Source organism: Citrus clementina, unplaced genomic scaffold (genome assembly GCF_000493195.1).
Source record: "Citrus clementina cultivar Clemenules unplaced genomic scaffold, Citrus_clementina_v1.0 scaffold_3, whole genome shotgun sequence".
Lineage (NCBI taxonomy): Eukaryota > Viridiplantae > Streptophyta > Magnoliopsida > Sapindales > Rutaceae > Citrus > Citrus x clementina.
The window spans coordinates 31,570,887-31,588,334 of NW_006262339.1; the positions used below are offsets into that span (position 1 = coordinate 31,570,887).

At 30.2% G+C, this 17,448-nt stretch overlaps 1 non-coding gene across 1 annotated transcript; it reads right to left on the reverse strand.

Annotated features, from left to right (window-relative positions):
* Positions 1-16,606: 16,606 nt before the first annotated feature.
* On the reverse strand, positions 16,607-16,713 carry LOC112100447. Its single transcript, XR_002906819.1, has one exon. It is a non-coding gene; the product is annotated as a small nucleolar RNA R71 (small nucleolar RNA).
* Between the last annotated feature and the right edge of the window lie 735 nt (positions 16,714-17,448).

Below are 17,448 nucleotides of genomic sequence, written 5' to 3' on the forward strand. Positions count from 1 at the left end.
GGATAAAACAATAACTCCTAGGATATAAGAAATAAAAAAAAGTTTGTAAAATTTTTAACACATAAATATGAATTGTTTCAAATTTATATGTCAATCAGCAATGAGACTTAAAAAAATAAATATTATTTTTTAATATTATTTATTTTATTTAAAAGAATAAAATTTAAATATTGTTTATTTATTAAAAATAAAAAATTATTTATTTTACTTTATTTAATATTATTTAGTCATAGGCTTATTATTATATTTATTCTTCCAAAAAACTATTAATGTTAAATAAAATAAAATTACATTTAAGAAGGTCATCAGTAAAAGTACACAAAGTTATAAATAAATTGTAAATGAAAAAAAAGTATGTAATATCAAATAAAATGAAATTACTTTTTCAAAGGTTACCAATCAAAACACATAAACTTATAAATATATTGTGTAAAAAAAAAAAAAGTTAAGGAATTAAATAAAATTTAACATTACAAAAGACAAAATTAGTATTGCGTTGCAACAGTTGCAAGGTAGATACTTTCAATTAATGTAATGATGGGTCTCTTGCGCCTTTTTTTTTTTTTTTTTAATTTTTTTCCTCCTCTCTTGATAAGCTTAGCTTACTTGTTACTTTTCCACTATATAAGTGGGAAGTGTGGTTTGAACTGCAGACTTTTTTTTTTTTAATCAATTCAAAAAGTTTTATTAACTAAATTAGTTGGCACTAAGACAAGAGAACAATTTAAGAAAGGATCTTACTAAGTCATATTTCTTAAAAATGCTGAAATTTGAAGTTACCTTCGGACTTCCCATTTTCTTCATATTTTCTTCAGAAATAGCAATATATTGAATTCTGAGAGGTAACCTTTCACATGTATATATATGAAACTAAAAGAAGCTATATGTGTTGTTTGGTTTAACTGCATATTATTAAATTCTTTTGGAGCGGTGCACGAGACTTACGATTTGAAAATTGTTCGTATGAGTGAGGAGGAGTTTAATTTTAATTTTAGGCTTTCGAGGGAGACGGTTGAAATAAAATTAAAAATCTAATAATTTTTTCATTTCAATTTTATTTGGCTTGGGGTATATTCTCTGACAGCTTTCTTGGTGATTTCTGTATTTTGAGACGGCAACGATGAGACCAATAAAATGTTTTAGAAACATTGAAGCAAGGTAATAGCCAACGAGATTTCCTGAAACCTCATATAAATATCATAAAGGCGGAGTTTCTAGTAGGAACAAGCTGTAGGACCTACAATATGTATTTTTAGAAAAAGAATACTTACACACCCAAAATTTAAATAAGAAAAATCAAGATCTCTCTTATAACTATAATATTTTTTTTACTCTATTAACTCAAAAAGATTAATGCCAATGTTTTCTCATAAATATAAATATATTTTTCAAATAAATGTTATATATATATTTTAAATTAATTTCAATATTTAAAAAAATATTTTAATACTTTACAATCTTATATATATTGAACTAAATTGTATAATAAACAAAAAACATAATATTAAAATAAATATATAAAAATTTAAATTAATTTTATATTATATAAAATAATTTTAATATTATTAATACATGAGATATATTTTATTAATTATAAAATCTATTTAACCCAAAGATATGTTTAAAACTTTTATAATAAATACACATATATTATTAAAATAAATTTAATAATTTACATTTAAAAATTATTTTATATACTAAAATATTCTTATATTATTAGTCTACTAGACAAATTAACAATTTAACTTATATTTTTGTCTATTAAAAAAATTTAAAGTTTAATTTTTTAGTTACTACATACAAAGAGTATTATAATTAAAAAATAATATTAGTGTCCCTGATAAAAATTTGGGGTTTATATGATCATTTTTCTAAACCTTAGATGATTAGATGTCCTTTTCCCTATATTTTATTGTTAATTGCTTCAAAATGTCTGTAAGAAAAATTATATAATATATAATTATTTTGCTAATTGAAAAAAAAATACCATTCAAAGTGTCCGTAAGAAAAATTTTGAAGCAATAAGCAAATCAATTATAAAAGTCATCAAGGAAACATATATTTTCTTAAAACATCTTAGAATACATAATAATGAAATTAGCTTTTAATTATTAGGATTGGATTAGATTAGATTTAATTGGATTATATATTATTGTCTTATGTTTGGTACAATATTACATTAGACTATATTAAATTATATTTGAATGAAATTAAATTGACATTTAAATATAAATATGAATTATTTATGAATATTTACTAATAAAACAATTATTAATATTTATTTAAAAGATAGTTAATTAAAATTAAATATATAAAAAATTAGTTATTAGCCAATCCAATTATAATAAAAAAATATAAATTAAATTAAAAAATATTTCATTATTTATTTTAAATATTTTAAATACATTTTATTTTATCGAAAAGTTAGCAAATAATATAAAAGAAACAAATTACTGATATTATTAATTTTCATGATTACCTTTAATATAGTGATTATTAAATTAAGTACTACATTAGATATTCAAGTAATAATTAATTAAATAGACAATTATTTTTAAAGTTAATCTTAACTAAATTCATGTTTCAATTGGGATTGCTAATCCCATGATCTTAAGACTAAATTTAAATTTAGTCCCATAATCTAATCCAAAGTAGAGCTTGCCAAATATAAGATAAATAATTAATCTCAAAATCAATCCAATCTTACTCTTAATCCAAGCTCCCAAACATAGCCTATATCCCAACATACCCATTTTACCATAAAGTGTCTGCTTGGACAATCCAACTAAGCAATGGCAACTGTCAAAGTTAACTTGTGCAATGGAAGCTCTCATATGGATGATGGCGAATCTGACGTTGGTTAATTTTGTGTGTAATATGATGCCAATTCTGGGCGGTAAGATAAATCCTTCTTTGTGCTTGCTTTAAAGCATTTGATTTACTTAGACTTCAGCTATAACAATCTGGTTACCATTTGATTCCTATATTTCTTGGTTCCATGAGGAATTTCAATTCCTTCTCAACCAGGAAACATATCCAACTCGCAAAATCTTGACCTCAATTAAGTTTTTATGGGGGCTTGTATGTACAGAATTTAAAGAGGTTATCAGAGTCTTTCGTTGTTGAAGCACCTTGATTTAAGATGTGTGAACCTTGGGAAACCCTCTGGTTCATGCTCGTCAAAAACAATTTTGCAAGTCTAATTGTGTTAAAAAAATGGTCACTATGTAAACTCCATCACTTTCCTGTGATACCTAGTGCCAACTTTTCCTCTCTGGTCACACTTGATCTTCACTACAATTCCTTAGATAAATATTTGATTCCTAGTCAAGTTTCGGATCATCGTTTTTTAGGACTCATTTGGGATTGCTTTTGAAAGGTTTAAAAGTGATTTTGAAAATCTAAAAGGTAATTTTATTATTTGGTAAAAAAAATTAAAATCACTTTTGTCAAAATTAGCCTCTCCTACATCTGATTTTAAAAAGCAGGGATAGAGTAACTTTTATATTCTAATTTTGATAATCAATTTTATCCTTTAATACAATTCCATAAATATCCTTAAAATTATTACCTAAACTCAAAATTATGCTTGTTCAAATTGAAAATAAAATCAATATTTTAATAAATTGTTATTATAATTCATCAAATAAATTTATTAATATCAATTTATTGTTCGAATTATTATTAAATTTGTTTCACTATATTATAAATTTAATTATCAATTGTTTTAAGATGAAAATAAAAAATAAAATCAATACATTATAAATTTTATTTTTAGTTAAAATTATTATAATACACAAATAAAAATATTGTATGTACTTATTTTTATATGTATAAGTAAATTTTATCTTATATTATGTACATTTTAGCCATTTATTTTCTCTTAACAGTTTAACAATAAGATTTACCAAACATTTATAACTGTTTTCAAAACTCACAGTATTTCTGAAAACAAAATTTATCAAACACTCAACTAATTCTCTTCACAACTAATTATTTTTACAGCACAATTAACAACAATTATTTAAAATTTACAGCATTCCCAAACTGACTCTCAGACTTTCTAAATTTACACAGCATTGACTACCAAGGTCCAATTCCTGAAGGATTTCAAAACTTGAGTTCACTTGATTTCAATTCTTCAATTTCGAAATGGTTGTACAAACAGATTTATTCCAACTTTGATGAGCAAGTACGACCAGAGATGGATTGAGTCACAAAGACCCCTAACCCAACTAGGAATCAAATATTTATCAAAGTGGCTGTTGTAAGGAGGAAGTGTGATTAGAGATGAGAAATTGGAACAAGGTACTATATGAAAGTGAAGGAGTTTGCATTATGACAATTTTAATATGATTAGACAAGTGAATTATGACAATTTTAATATGATTAGACAAGTGAGGTTGTTCATGGCGACCAACCAATCAGAGGCTTCGCCAAGGTTCTAAATCAAGGTATTCCAACAAGAAAGTCCAGAATCCAGATAGCCACTTCAAGTTTTGTACATACAGCCTCTCCATAAAAACTTGATTTAAGTCAAGGTATTGCAGTTTGGAAAGGTTTTCAAGTTGAAGAGGGAATTAAACCCATAAATCCTGCTTGAGAGAGATTAAGGTATCCAAAACTGCTTACGGAATCAAGAAATTTAGGAATCTAAATTCCTTCGAAATTGTTATTGACAAAGTCCAAGTAATTCAAAGTTAAGAAATAAGGATTTACCTTACTACCTAGTATTGACATCATATCATATGAAATACCAATGTCAGATTTGTCATCATCGTTATCGAAAACTCACAGAATTAGGATTTTGAAGGTGAAGCTGAAAGACATGGCCTGTGAATTTGTTGTAGATAACATCAGTCTGTATACGGTTATCACCATCTTTGGTCCAAGAGCTTCTCTCCCCTTCAGCCAAACAAACTTTGTAAATAAACAGTTGTTTGTGCATAAAGCTTAGACAGGCTTAAACTTAGAAAATCAAAATCAGTAAAGCTAAAATGGATAATAACCCAAAACCTCAGAGTGGGAAAATCTTAGTGTTTTCATTAACAATTAGAAGAGATTAAAGTCTGATATGCACAATCAAATAAAAAAATAAAAAAATAAAAAAGAAATTGGTTACATTTTAAGGAATATAATTTGAGTGCCTTGAGCTAACATAGTCTCCAGAAATTTTGGTACATTTTCTACCAAATCTCTGGTTCAATTGCACACCCATTAAAAGCACACAATTCGACCACTTTGAGGTGTTTTCAAGAGTATATTTAGGAATCTGATGTCTTTGCCTTTACAAATTTATGGACACTTGAACAAGACTGCAATGATCAAAACACTAACGTTAACATGTTGAAACCACACATTGCCTGGTTGAGGAAATAATACAACTGATTAAGTAAAACTCTAAAAATCCTCAACAGTCATATAAAATGCAGAAAATATCCAGGGCAACTTTCTCTCACAGGCTTCCTCTACCTATTATTATTATTATTATTATTAATTTTTTGGAACAAGAAATAGGAATTTCATTTCATCAACAAGTACAGTAGTTGGACTCCAGCATACACACCACGTAGACAGAGATCTTAGAGACTTTATAGTAGACAAATCACACTGGCTTTTAAGGTTGACATTGCAATCTAGTGGAAATTTGATGATATGAAGCGGACTCTTTGAAGCCAAAACTTGTGGCAGGTTCAACTCAAACTTCTGAACCCCCTTCGATCAAACTTGTGGCAAGTAACGCAAAATTCACGATTATCATGAGAATCAATATCAAAATCCAAATGTATATCAAGCTCACCTATGATCGAGCCTCTATGCAATTCTAATAATTTATTCATCGGTTGTGTATTTGGGCTTTTCCCTATCCGCTAACCTTGTGCTTGAATATAAAGCTGAGTTTGAGGAATCAAAGTTAAGACAAGTAATAAGACTCCACAAAATTTCAACCTACTTGAAAGAACATCGGTCCTTTCAGTTTCCTTAAGAGGTAAGCAAGATATAATATTAACAAGAATATCATCCGGTGGTTCACTCAACAAATCCTATAAAAAAAATAAAATAAATAATTCAATGTCATAAAAACAAAACAAAAACAAAACCAGCACTACGAAATCAAATGAGACAGTACCTTATGATGACGCGGTCTTTTCGTCATCTTACTCTTCGAGAACTTTTTACCTCAAATTTTGCCCCAATAACGTCAAACGATTCTGCATGTGAAGTAAGCTTCGGCAGAAAGAGAGTATGATGGATAAGATTCGTGTCGCCACGTGCCCTTTTGATTGGTTCAGGTCAGTCGGCGGTGGTTCAGATCAGTGGGCTTCTCCTCTGGTGGGTTTTTTTTATGGGCTTCGGGTGTTAAATAATTGGAGCTCGAGCCATCTAGCTTCCCTGATGAATTTCTTTTTATATTTTTATTTTTGTAAAGGTCCTTCTATGATGTTCTAATATTCCTACAGCATTAATAATGTGAAAAGTATATGCAATTAGATCTAATCAATGTTACTTATTATTTCTATTAATAATTTTTTTTAATTATTTTTATAATAATATAACCAGTTAATAAACCAATTAAAGGGTAATTTTAAATTTTAAACTAACAATAACAAGAGATACGATAAAATATCTCAAGTTATTTTATTTGACATTGAATTCTTAACATCACATTAAGCAAGAAAACTTCATTACATAATACTTATGCAAGAAAACTTCATTACATAATGCTTATACGCTGCATCTTCTTTTAAATAAAAATGCTATATTCAAATATAGTTGAAATATAAAGTGGTTTCTAAAAGTTAGAGGTTGCAGTTAAGCTGCAATTAGTCTTGTGTTATGCTTGCATAGTAACAAGAATCATGTTCCAAGGTTTGTGCAATAAGAGATCTACTCTAGCAATTTAGATTCCAATGAGCAAAAAATATTTTGTATCAATATCATTGTCATAGAACTTTGTGTGTTTTCTCTCGCAGTTGCTGAAGTTTAAGTAATTTGTTTGTGTATTATTCTGAATTCACTACTACATATTGATTGGATGTAATTAATTAATTTTCTTTGAATTAGTAATATTTATATTGACAACTATTTGTATCTGATTATTGTATTTGTTAGATGATAAGGAATTTAAATTGATGAAATGTTACTAATAAAAAGTGGATGTACATAGGTTAGTTAAAGAAATTAAAACCTTTTAATTTAGGTTAGTTAAAGAAATTAAAACTTTTTAATTAATTAGTTAATCATCATTATATTAAATTATATTAAATGAATGGTTAAGATTAAAACACTTAAATTTAAGGGTCCACAATAATCCCACTATCAACATTGTAAAAATACATACAACATTATAGAGTAATCATTTTTGTAAAATGCAACCATTTCCTTTTCAAAAAATATAAATATACAATCCACATATTGATCACATACAAATGATTTGTAGTACACATTATAGAAACAATAATTCAAAAATCTACTCCCACTAATATCAAAGAAATATCGTCTCTATATTTAAATCTTTAGATAAGAGAAATGAGCTCCCACTGCATGGCTCGAACTGGACAATATTTCCTAGCGATTTATTACTATTTAACTCCAAATTTATTTATAGAGAAATTTGCTAATGTTTGATGCAAGTTCTAAAATACTCACAAACTTTTGACATGTTCCACCCAATATTTAAAAGAGTATCAATTTTCGACATTTTATACGTGTATAACATCATCATCTTAAATGAATAAATTACCCTTATAAAGTCATAAAAATTTAATCATCATTAAGAGCAAAGTGGACAATCTATACTCCTTACAAATTTTGAATCGACATTTGATATTTTTGAACTTTTTATTAAACGTGGCTTTTTTTCCCCCTTATGATTCTTCTGCTGTATATTTACATATATGAATATATATGAAACAACATAGCTGCAAATACAAAGATAATTACAAAACCTGTTGGTGACATATTCTTAGAACGAAAATGTACAATCTGTCGTAGAGCTGATTCAAGAAACCATAGTATGTGTATATCCATCTTCTACACAAAAACAGAGGAGAGCCTACTACACCTTAAAAGCCCAACACAAAACCAAGTACCATGCTTCCATAAAACCATTTCAACTTCATGCTCATTTCCTTCCCTTCCATTTTCTTTGTCATGTTTCTACAGACATTTTGGAAAAGGAGCTCCACAAAGTTCGCTACCTGCAAAACGAGATTGATGAAAGCCTTGTAGCTGAATACCTGAAGGAATTTCTCCAGTCAAGTTGTTGTTGGATAAGTTCAAGTAACTAAAAAATGTGATAGCCTAAAGACTTTGCAAAATTGCACTGGATAACTGGTTAGCAGAGAAATCAATGGATTCCAATGATTTCATAGAACCAATACTTTCAGGAATTGTTCGACTAAATGAATTTTGAGACAAATTCAATGTTTGTGATGCTCCAGGATTTGTCACTCCCTTCGCAATTTCTCCTAAGAAATTATTTTTTGAAAGCTCTATGACTCTTAGTACATTAAGATTGGTACTATATTCAAATGCTTTGCCTTTCATCATAAATAACGCCCTCTAGATATTACCTCCTGGAAAACCACTAATAAACTATATATAATTGTCTACATATTCATATACTATGGCCGTGGCAGTCAAGTTACTGATACATGGCGATAAGGGTCCAGAGAGGTTGTTACCAAAAAGGTCTAGTATCTGCAAATACTGCAAATGGCAAATCTCCTGCAGAAAAAGGCCATGGAATTGATTGAATGAAGGTTGAGAATTATTATGGACAGAAGACTTTTCTTGATCCATTTTGGAACATCTCTAATAAACGCATTTTCCCTCAGGTCAAGAACTTCGAAGTGTGTACCATTTTGTAAAGACAAAGGAATTGCTCCAGAAAGGTGGTTCCTGTGAAGGTGAAGTGACTCAAGGGAACTCAACGCTCCTGTAGAAGTTGGAAAGCTGCGAGAAAATTTATGTTGGATCTTTAATCCTGTTGGTGTGTACAATTTCTAATGCTATTAGTGTCAATGTGAAAGTGCACACAACAAACAATATACTGAAGAGTATTCAGATCGTCTCTACATGTACTGATGTTATCAGACTTGCTATAGTAATTTTAACAGTGTAGTTTTGTTTTAATTGAAAATAAAGCAACTAATGAAACTAATGAATGAATTAAAATGAAAATGCAATAAAGAAAAATCTCACGTCAAACACAAGGATGTAATCAATGGGAATAGAGTAGTTAAGTGAATAAACTCTCTTAATGGCATTGACTATCTTTCAATTACAGTACCTTGCTGCAACATCTACTATAAAACTGGACATAATCCCTCATGTATCCTCAGTTGTCGCCTATTGAATATCTTATATCTAATGCAACCTAGTAGTGACTAATTGTTACGCCAACATTAAATATAATATTAAATGATCTGGGTTCCATTTACCCTAAAAGGTGAATCCCTATGTCTAGTTTATTACTAATTTTACATCAAACATGACTCTATTCAAATTGAATTTTACTCAACTTGGGAAATCGAATCTAAAACTAAGTATTGTCTTAATGAGATCCACTAAGTCAGACCTTTTTGAGGTTTTTTCTTAGCTAGTATCTCTAAATGAGTAGTCAATTGAAATAAGGATTAAAATAAATATAATTAAGACAAAATGATATAGCAAACATATAGCAACATGTGTATATCAGTCAAACATCTATTAAGATCATTTATTGCTCAACTACAATAAAATTTAGTTCATGATTTGCGATAAAACAGTAAAGAAAATAGTTTCGGCCATCAAATACATCCTCATAGATAAATAGAAAACAATAAGATAATAAGAAAAACTGATTTCCGTTTGATTTTTGCAATTTCTCCTCTGTCAGCCTTCAATCTCTCTCTTGATTTCTGTTTTTCTTTTGTTTTTCTCTGCGGGTTTTCCTTTGTGTGACAACTCTCTCTTTCTCTTTGTGTGTGCGCTCCTTTTATAACTCAAAATTAGGGCAATCGGAAGTCTAGGGTGCGTATCTTCCATTTTTGGAAACTCCATATCGCAATCTTCTAAGTATCTCGCGCGAAATCTTCTCGATCAATGCTCCAGGATTGCTACAGCAAGGGTGCTACATCAACAGTGCTACAATAATGGCTTCAACATCTGCATTGTTCCAAACTTATTTCAATTCTTCTATAGCTAAGTTATTTCCTTATTTTTGTAAGCCTATTGCAGCAGCATTCCTCCTTGAAATTAGAGCTTCCGGTCACCTATAATTATGCATATGATCTAAGCACACAAATTATTCTAAATCAAACAAAATTTATTAAAAATAAATTAAAATGGATGTTCATGCAAAATATAATTAAAATGCAATAAAAACATGTCATTTACTCTCTAAGTATTACTGATTCAATTCTAAAAGTACCATGATAACTTTCATTTCATAGAGTTATCACTTGCATGATTGGATCCTTAATCTAATATTGGGTTTATATATGAATAATTATGCGTTGTGGACTATTATATACGGTTAAGCTCAATTAAAAATGATCTATTAAGATTTTTGGTAATTTGAGTTTTAATGTATCTAATAAGATGTGGGCCTTTAATATTATCTATATTTTGGATTCCATGATGGGATGAAATAGAAATGCCTAAAAACAACAAGAAAAGTTATCTATATAAGTGGTTATGAGCCTTAAATCAAACATAACGTTTTATTCTCTTCTGACATCCCATCATTAAAGAGAGTGCACATAGAAAATTAAAGGATTCTCTAGGAGAATATATTGATTTGGAAGGCATATCACACGATTCTAAAGAATAATAATGCATTATGGATTCAGGTACGCTTATGAATAATTTATTATTGATTCTTGGTGATACAACATAAATGTTCCTAGATTATAGGTAATAGTTTTTACCAACGAATTTATTGTTCTAACAAGTGGCATTAGGGCCTTTTCATGTTGAATCAGTGAGAATCAAATTTCTTTTCGATTAATGATTAAATCTTTGGTGTTCTCGAATTTAATAATTATGTTATTATTGAATTTGAGAACAAAATGAGAATTAAAATATATATTCAGAAAATCCAAAAATATTATGAAATTCGATTTCAATATATTCGATTTTTAAAATTTAGGTTGGCGACAACCACTGCCACCGTTGGCATTTAGGCAAGATTTAGTCGTAAGATGGTGCCATCAAGCAAGCTACGGATTAGTTAAGTAAAAGCTGCAGCCTAGACCGTGACACCAAAGAAATAGAAAAAAGAAAGGAGGGGGGATGACTTCCGGCCAAGCAAGACGTGGCCATGGGCTGCACTAGCAAGCCAACCGCTGTCACTACACCGAGTTAACTTGGTTAAAGTGGCGGTCACCTAAGGCAGGAAGAAGAAAAGGAAAATATGCAATTAGGGCTCTATGCTTTATATCTTGGAGGTCCCTAAGGTTCTATAAAAAATTCTTTTTCGGCAAAATAGTTAAGAAGACTTTCATTTAAGTCCTAAATTTGTTCAGGCTCAATGAATCTTAGTGTTAGATCCAATAGAGATTGGGCTTAATAGATTAAAATTTATAATTAAGGTTTACCCTAGAAAGTTTATTTTATAGTCCAAAGGCTTTATTTAAAATTCTTTAAAAAACTATTATAGTTTTGAGGGATTTGGAGCTGGTTTAGGATCTAGATGAGGTTCACCTGACTCATCCAGCTCTAACCCAATCAATGGTTGACTGGTCAATAATTGACAATTGATCCTTCTATTTGAATTTGACTTTGACCTACTTTTTTCTAAAGGTAATTTTGGTTACAATTTTAAATTCAAATATTATATAAATTTTAAGATGGATTAATCCAAGCAACCTGTTACTAAAGTGTTTTCTCTTCTGGAAGTTAATTTGTTTTGGAAGATAAACAACTATGTGTATGTAATTTCTCTGAATATCATTCAACCTAAAGGAAGGTCCATATTTAAAAAATTGTATCTGCACTTGTGGTAATAAACACTTGATGATTATTTAGTTTTATATGTGAACAATAAGTCCGCCCAATGGGAGATTTATTGTTTGATATGTTCTTATTATTAGTGTTTGATTATTACGGTAAGATATCACTTACAGGTTAATATTTTGTCTAAAGACGAAATATTAATGGAGTATCTAGTATCTTGAGATGGGGTTATATTTGTTTGAATTTTGTTTTTTGACACTTATATAAGCTTGTTTTGTTTGTTTATTATTCTTTGTTCAATTATGACTCCTGCTAATATTACTACCAACAATAATTTTATTCTTATGCTAAATGGATCTAACTTCAAGTTATGGCAAGAGAACTTCTTAAGAGTTCTCATAGCCATGGATTTTGACATTGCGTTAAGGGTTACCAGGCTATTTTGTGGCTCTTTTTTAGCTTGTATCATTAAATGGGTGGTCAACTGAAATAATGAATAGAATAAGCTTTACCAAAACAAAATGTTATATCAAACATGCAGCAACATATAAATTTAGTCAAGAAACCATCAAGATTATCTATCACTCAACCACAATTAAATTTGTTTATGATCTGTGAAAGTAAAATAAACAAAAGAGTTTTAGCCATTAAATATGTCCCCAAGTTTAAAGAGTAAACAAGAAAACAATAGAAGAATAATAAGGACTGAATTCCGATTGACTTCTACAAATTCTCATTCAACGTTGAATTTACACTGACACCACTAACGTCTCCCAACTGTCAAGCAAAATTTAGTGAGAAAAAGAGTTGAAGAGATTAACCCAAAAGTTAGAACAACTTACAAAGAATTTGATAAATTTTAACGAAAAATTTAGGATCTAAAAACAAAACTTGATATAATTACCCAAATGTTGGAATCCAATAAAAAGAGCAAGAATATAGAACCAATAAATGGTGGGAAAAGGAGTGGAAGAGCATAACCCATAAGTTGGAATGACATGATGTGAATTTGATAAATTCTAATGAAAAATGGAGATCTGAAAAATAAACTTGAAACATTCACGTAAATACTGTAATTCAATAAAAAGAGTAGGAATATCGAACCAAAATTTGGCGGGAATAAGAGCTGAAGAGGTTAACCCCTAGGTTGGAACAACTTATAAACAATTTGATAAAAAATTTTAGAAAATAAGGACCTAAAAACGGAACCTAATATATTTACGCAAAATGTTGGAATTCGATAAAAAGACTAAAAATATAGTACCAAAAGGTGGTGGAAAAATAAGTTGGAACAACTTACCAAAAACTAGATAAAGTCTAATGGAATGTAAAGATATAAAAAATAAACCTAAATATCCACTTAAAAAGTTAGAATTTAATGAAAAAAGTGAAAATATGGAACCAAATGTTAGTGGGTAAATGAGTTAAAATAAGTTACCAAAATTTAGATAAATCTTAACAAAAAATATGAATTTTAAAAGTAAACTTTAAACATGCACTGCAAATATTGGAATGTGACAAAATAAGTGGGAATATATCTCTTTTTTACGTAAACTATATTATTTTTGTGGTTTCTTGTATTATTTATAAATTTAAAATTATTACAATCTTTTGCGTCATTTAATTACATATTTATCTTTTTTTTAATAAAATTTTCACATTAAAAATAAATGAAATTTTAATTTTATTATATTAACCGGTTAAAATCGGTTATACCGGTTTTTTGCCGAGAAATTTACGCAAATAACCACAAAATTTTATGATTTTTCAATTTTAACCCCACAAACTAATTTCTATCAACATTAGCCAAAAGTAAAATTTTCAGACCAAAATGCCCCTCTCACATCTCTCCCCCAAGACTCTCTCTTTCACGTAATCTCTCTTAGAGCCAAGAACACCCATAGTCGGCAACAACTTCACCCATCGTCGGCAGTGGCTCCACCCATCATTGGCATCCGATCTACCTTCTACGGCGAAGAAAATCAACAAGATTCATTATTCAACTTCAACAAAACCTAGGTTAGCCATTTTATTTATATTTCATTAATTAAAAATGAAATTTTAGAATAATAGTGGTTTTAGTTTGAGAATAATGGTGGTGGTGGTGGTGCTTGTAGTAGTGGTTGTTGTTTTGGGTGCGATTTGTGTGCGAACTTGCACGATGGGTAGCAAACATCGCGCGATCTCACGCGAACGACAGGCGCTAGCGCCGGCGCCTGTCGCACGTCGCGTACTCAACAGGTGAGACAGGCAGCCTGTCGCACGTCGCGTACTCGACAGGTGAGACAGGCAGCCTGTCGCACCAAATTACATTTTTTTTTTAACGTGAAGTTAATTTCCCTATTATTTTATTATAAATGTAATCTAATAATGTTAAAAATATTATAGATACATGGCGAAATCAGAGGTATCAAGAAACGAATTAAGCAGGATGAAGTTAGCTTATGCCGATCACTTCCCGAGGTGAATTTCGAGCATGTGTAACTTTTCTACAGTTGTAAAAGCTAACGAGCGAAAATTAACAAAACAACAGCTGCATCTGTTCAAGAAAGACATATTTGGGCATTTCTTAGAGTGCCGAAGCTTTTCGTTTAGTGGTGTAATTTTGCACAATGTTTTGCTTAAACAAAATAAACTTATCTATTATTTTAATGCTTTCATAATTAATTTTATGTTAAACTATATTTTATTATATTAATTTTTATCTTAATTTTTATATTTTGTCATTGTAGAAATATTGGGAATATTCATGAGAAAATAAGCTTAAAGAGGAAACAAATTGGAGTATAATAGAAATAATGTAGAGGCAAGAGGGAAAGAAATAAAAAGCCAAATCAAGGATGATTGAATTTAATCATCATGCATGCAACACGTGGGGGAAGCATTGAATATTTGGTTGACAAATATGGCAGCAAGTGGGGGAGCATTAAAGAATTAATTTGAAAATTGGCCAATTAAACTTTACCAGTCACCTGGATGGGCTTAAAAGGTGGCTAGAATTGTTCTGTTTTAAAAATCCTTTGATTTAAGGATTCGTGGGCTGGATTTGTTTTGTTTTGAAATCCTTTTCATTTAAGGATTTGGAAGAAGCCACAACATTATAAAAGGGAAAAGCCAAGCGGAAGCAAAAGCTATAGAAAGGCAGCCGCACAAGAAGAATTGAAGCCAAGAGAAAAAAATAATAGAGCAGCAGCCACAAGTTTTGAGCAAAACTGAGAGCAGCAGGAATAATTTGGAGCAGAAGGAAGACACATTAATTCTTGAGTTTTTCTTTCTCTCTTCTCTATTATCTTGCTTGAATGTTTCCAATTAAATTAATGAATTCTCTTTATATTCCTATGAACTAATTGATTTACTAGGGCTACGATGTAGCCTAATTATGAAGATTTAATTCCATAAATTTATGTTATTTTTAATTTATTATTCCATGGTTGAGTGTTCATTATTGTGCTTAATGCTTTTAAATATTTGGCCAATATTTGAATGATTTGAGGATACATAATGAGACCGAGAGGATATTTATGCATTTTTGCTCTGTGTAATGGATGCCATGAATTGAACGAAAGACAGAGATGTGCCAACGTGATTCGTGCAGTTTTTCTAAGAATTTCCATGGAGCTTAATGAATCTTTGCACTTTTAAATTCACATAGAGATATAGTGGGTTAATGTGTGAATGCATTTTTAATATTACTCGAGAGAGGATATTGAATGGATTAGGGAAACTCACTGTCAACATGGGTAGTAAATTTTAATAGCATAAATGGAGGATTAAATTGGATTGATTATGGTGAAATCGGATATCCTAGTGTCTTAATCTCTTGGTGATTTCTATTACTGTCTGCATCTTTGTTTAATTTTTAATTATTTTATTTTATTTTATTTTATTTTAAATTCGCTTATTCGATTGTTCAAATAAATTAGGGTTAGAATAATTTTGGTAACTAATAGGATATACAATCTATGTGGGACGATACTCTACTCTTCATTATATTACTTGTGCCGACTAGTACACTTGCTAATTTACACAACAAGTTTTTGGCGCCGTTGCCGGGGATTGTTTGAATTAGTATCGATACCAACTAACCTTAGTTTAATTTGAATTCTATTTTTATTGTTTTTATTTTAATTTTCGTTTTCTTATCTAATTTTATGAGACGTTCAAGAAGTTTTGATTTATTACCTTTTGATCTAGAGATTGAACGTACGTGTCGAAAGCTTAATAAAGAAAGAAGAGAAGTTTTACAGGAGCAACAATTAATCATGGCTGACGAAGCATTATAGGGAAATAAGGATGCGAGACCTTTAAGAGATTATGTTGTGCCTACAGTTAATAGTGCTCGCTCAAGCATTGCACGCCCTGCCATTCAAGCAATAATTTTGAGATTAAGCCAGCCATAATCCAGATGATTCAGACTTCAGTTCAATTTGCTGAGATGCCAAATGATGATCCAAATGCTCATATTGCAATTTTCTTAGAAATTTGTGACACATTTAAGCAAAATGGTGCTTCAGACAATGACATCAGGCTAAGGCTTTTTCCATTTTCATTGAGGGATAAAGCAAAAGAGTGGTTGAACTCACTCTCTGCTGGAACAATCACTACATGAGATGGTTTAGCGCAGAAGTTTTTAGTGAAGTACTTTCCTCCAGCAAAAATAGCTAAGTTGAGAAATGACATCACAACCTTCGCTCAGTTCGAGATGGAATCATTATATGAAGCGTGGGAAAGATACAAAGACCTACTAAGAAAATGCCCACATCATGGTCTACCAGTTTGGCCTCAGGTGCAGACATTTTACAATGGTTTGGGATCCAATACCAGAACAATGATTGATGCTGCAGCAAGAGGAACGTTAATGAGAAAAACACCAGAAGCAGCTTATGAATTATTGGAGGAGATGGCATCCAACAATTACTAGTGGACTTCAGAGCGATCAATGCCAAGGAAAATTATAGGAGCCCATAATGTTGATGTTGTCACTGCTTTATCTGCACAGATGACTGCTTTATCTAATAAGATGGAGCACCTAAATGTCAGTGCTATTCAAACTCAAATGTGTGAATTATACGGAGGGAACCATACCAGTGTCAACTGCCAAGTTGGAAGTCCTTTTGCGTCGTCATCTGCTGAACAAGCTCATTATGTGGCAAACTTCCAGAGGCAACAAAATAACTCATATTCTAATACCTACAATCCTGGCTGGAGAAACCACCCGAATTTGTCATAGAACAACACTCAAAATACATTGAAGCCACCTTCAAGGTTCTAATAAGAAGAGAATGAGTCAAATTTAGAAGATGCTCTTACTAAGCTTACAACAAATATGTCTCAATTCATGACCAAAACAGAAATAACATTTCAGAATCAAGCTACATCAAGTCGGAACCTTGAGGTGCAAATAGGTCAGATTGCAAACTTGCTATCCAGTAGACAACATGGCTCTCTGCCAAGCAACACCGAGACAAATCCAAAGGAGCAAGTTAATGCAATTATACTTCGGAG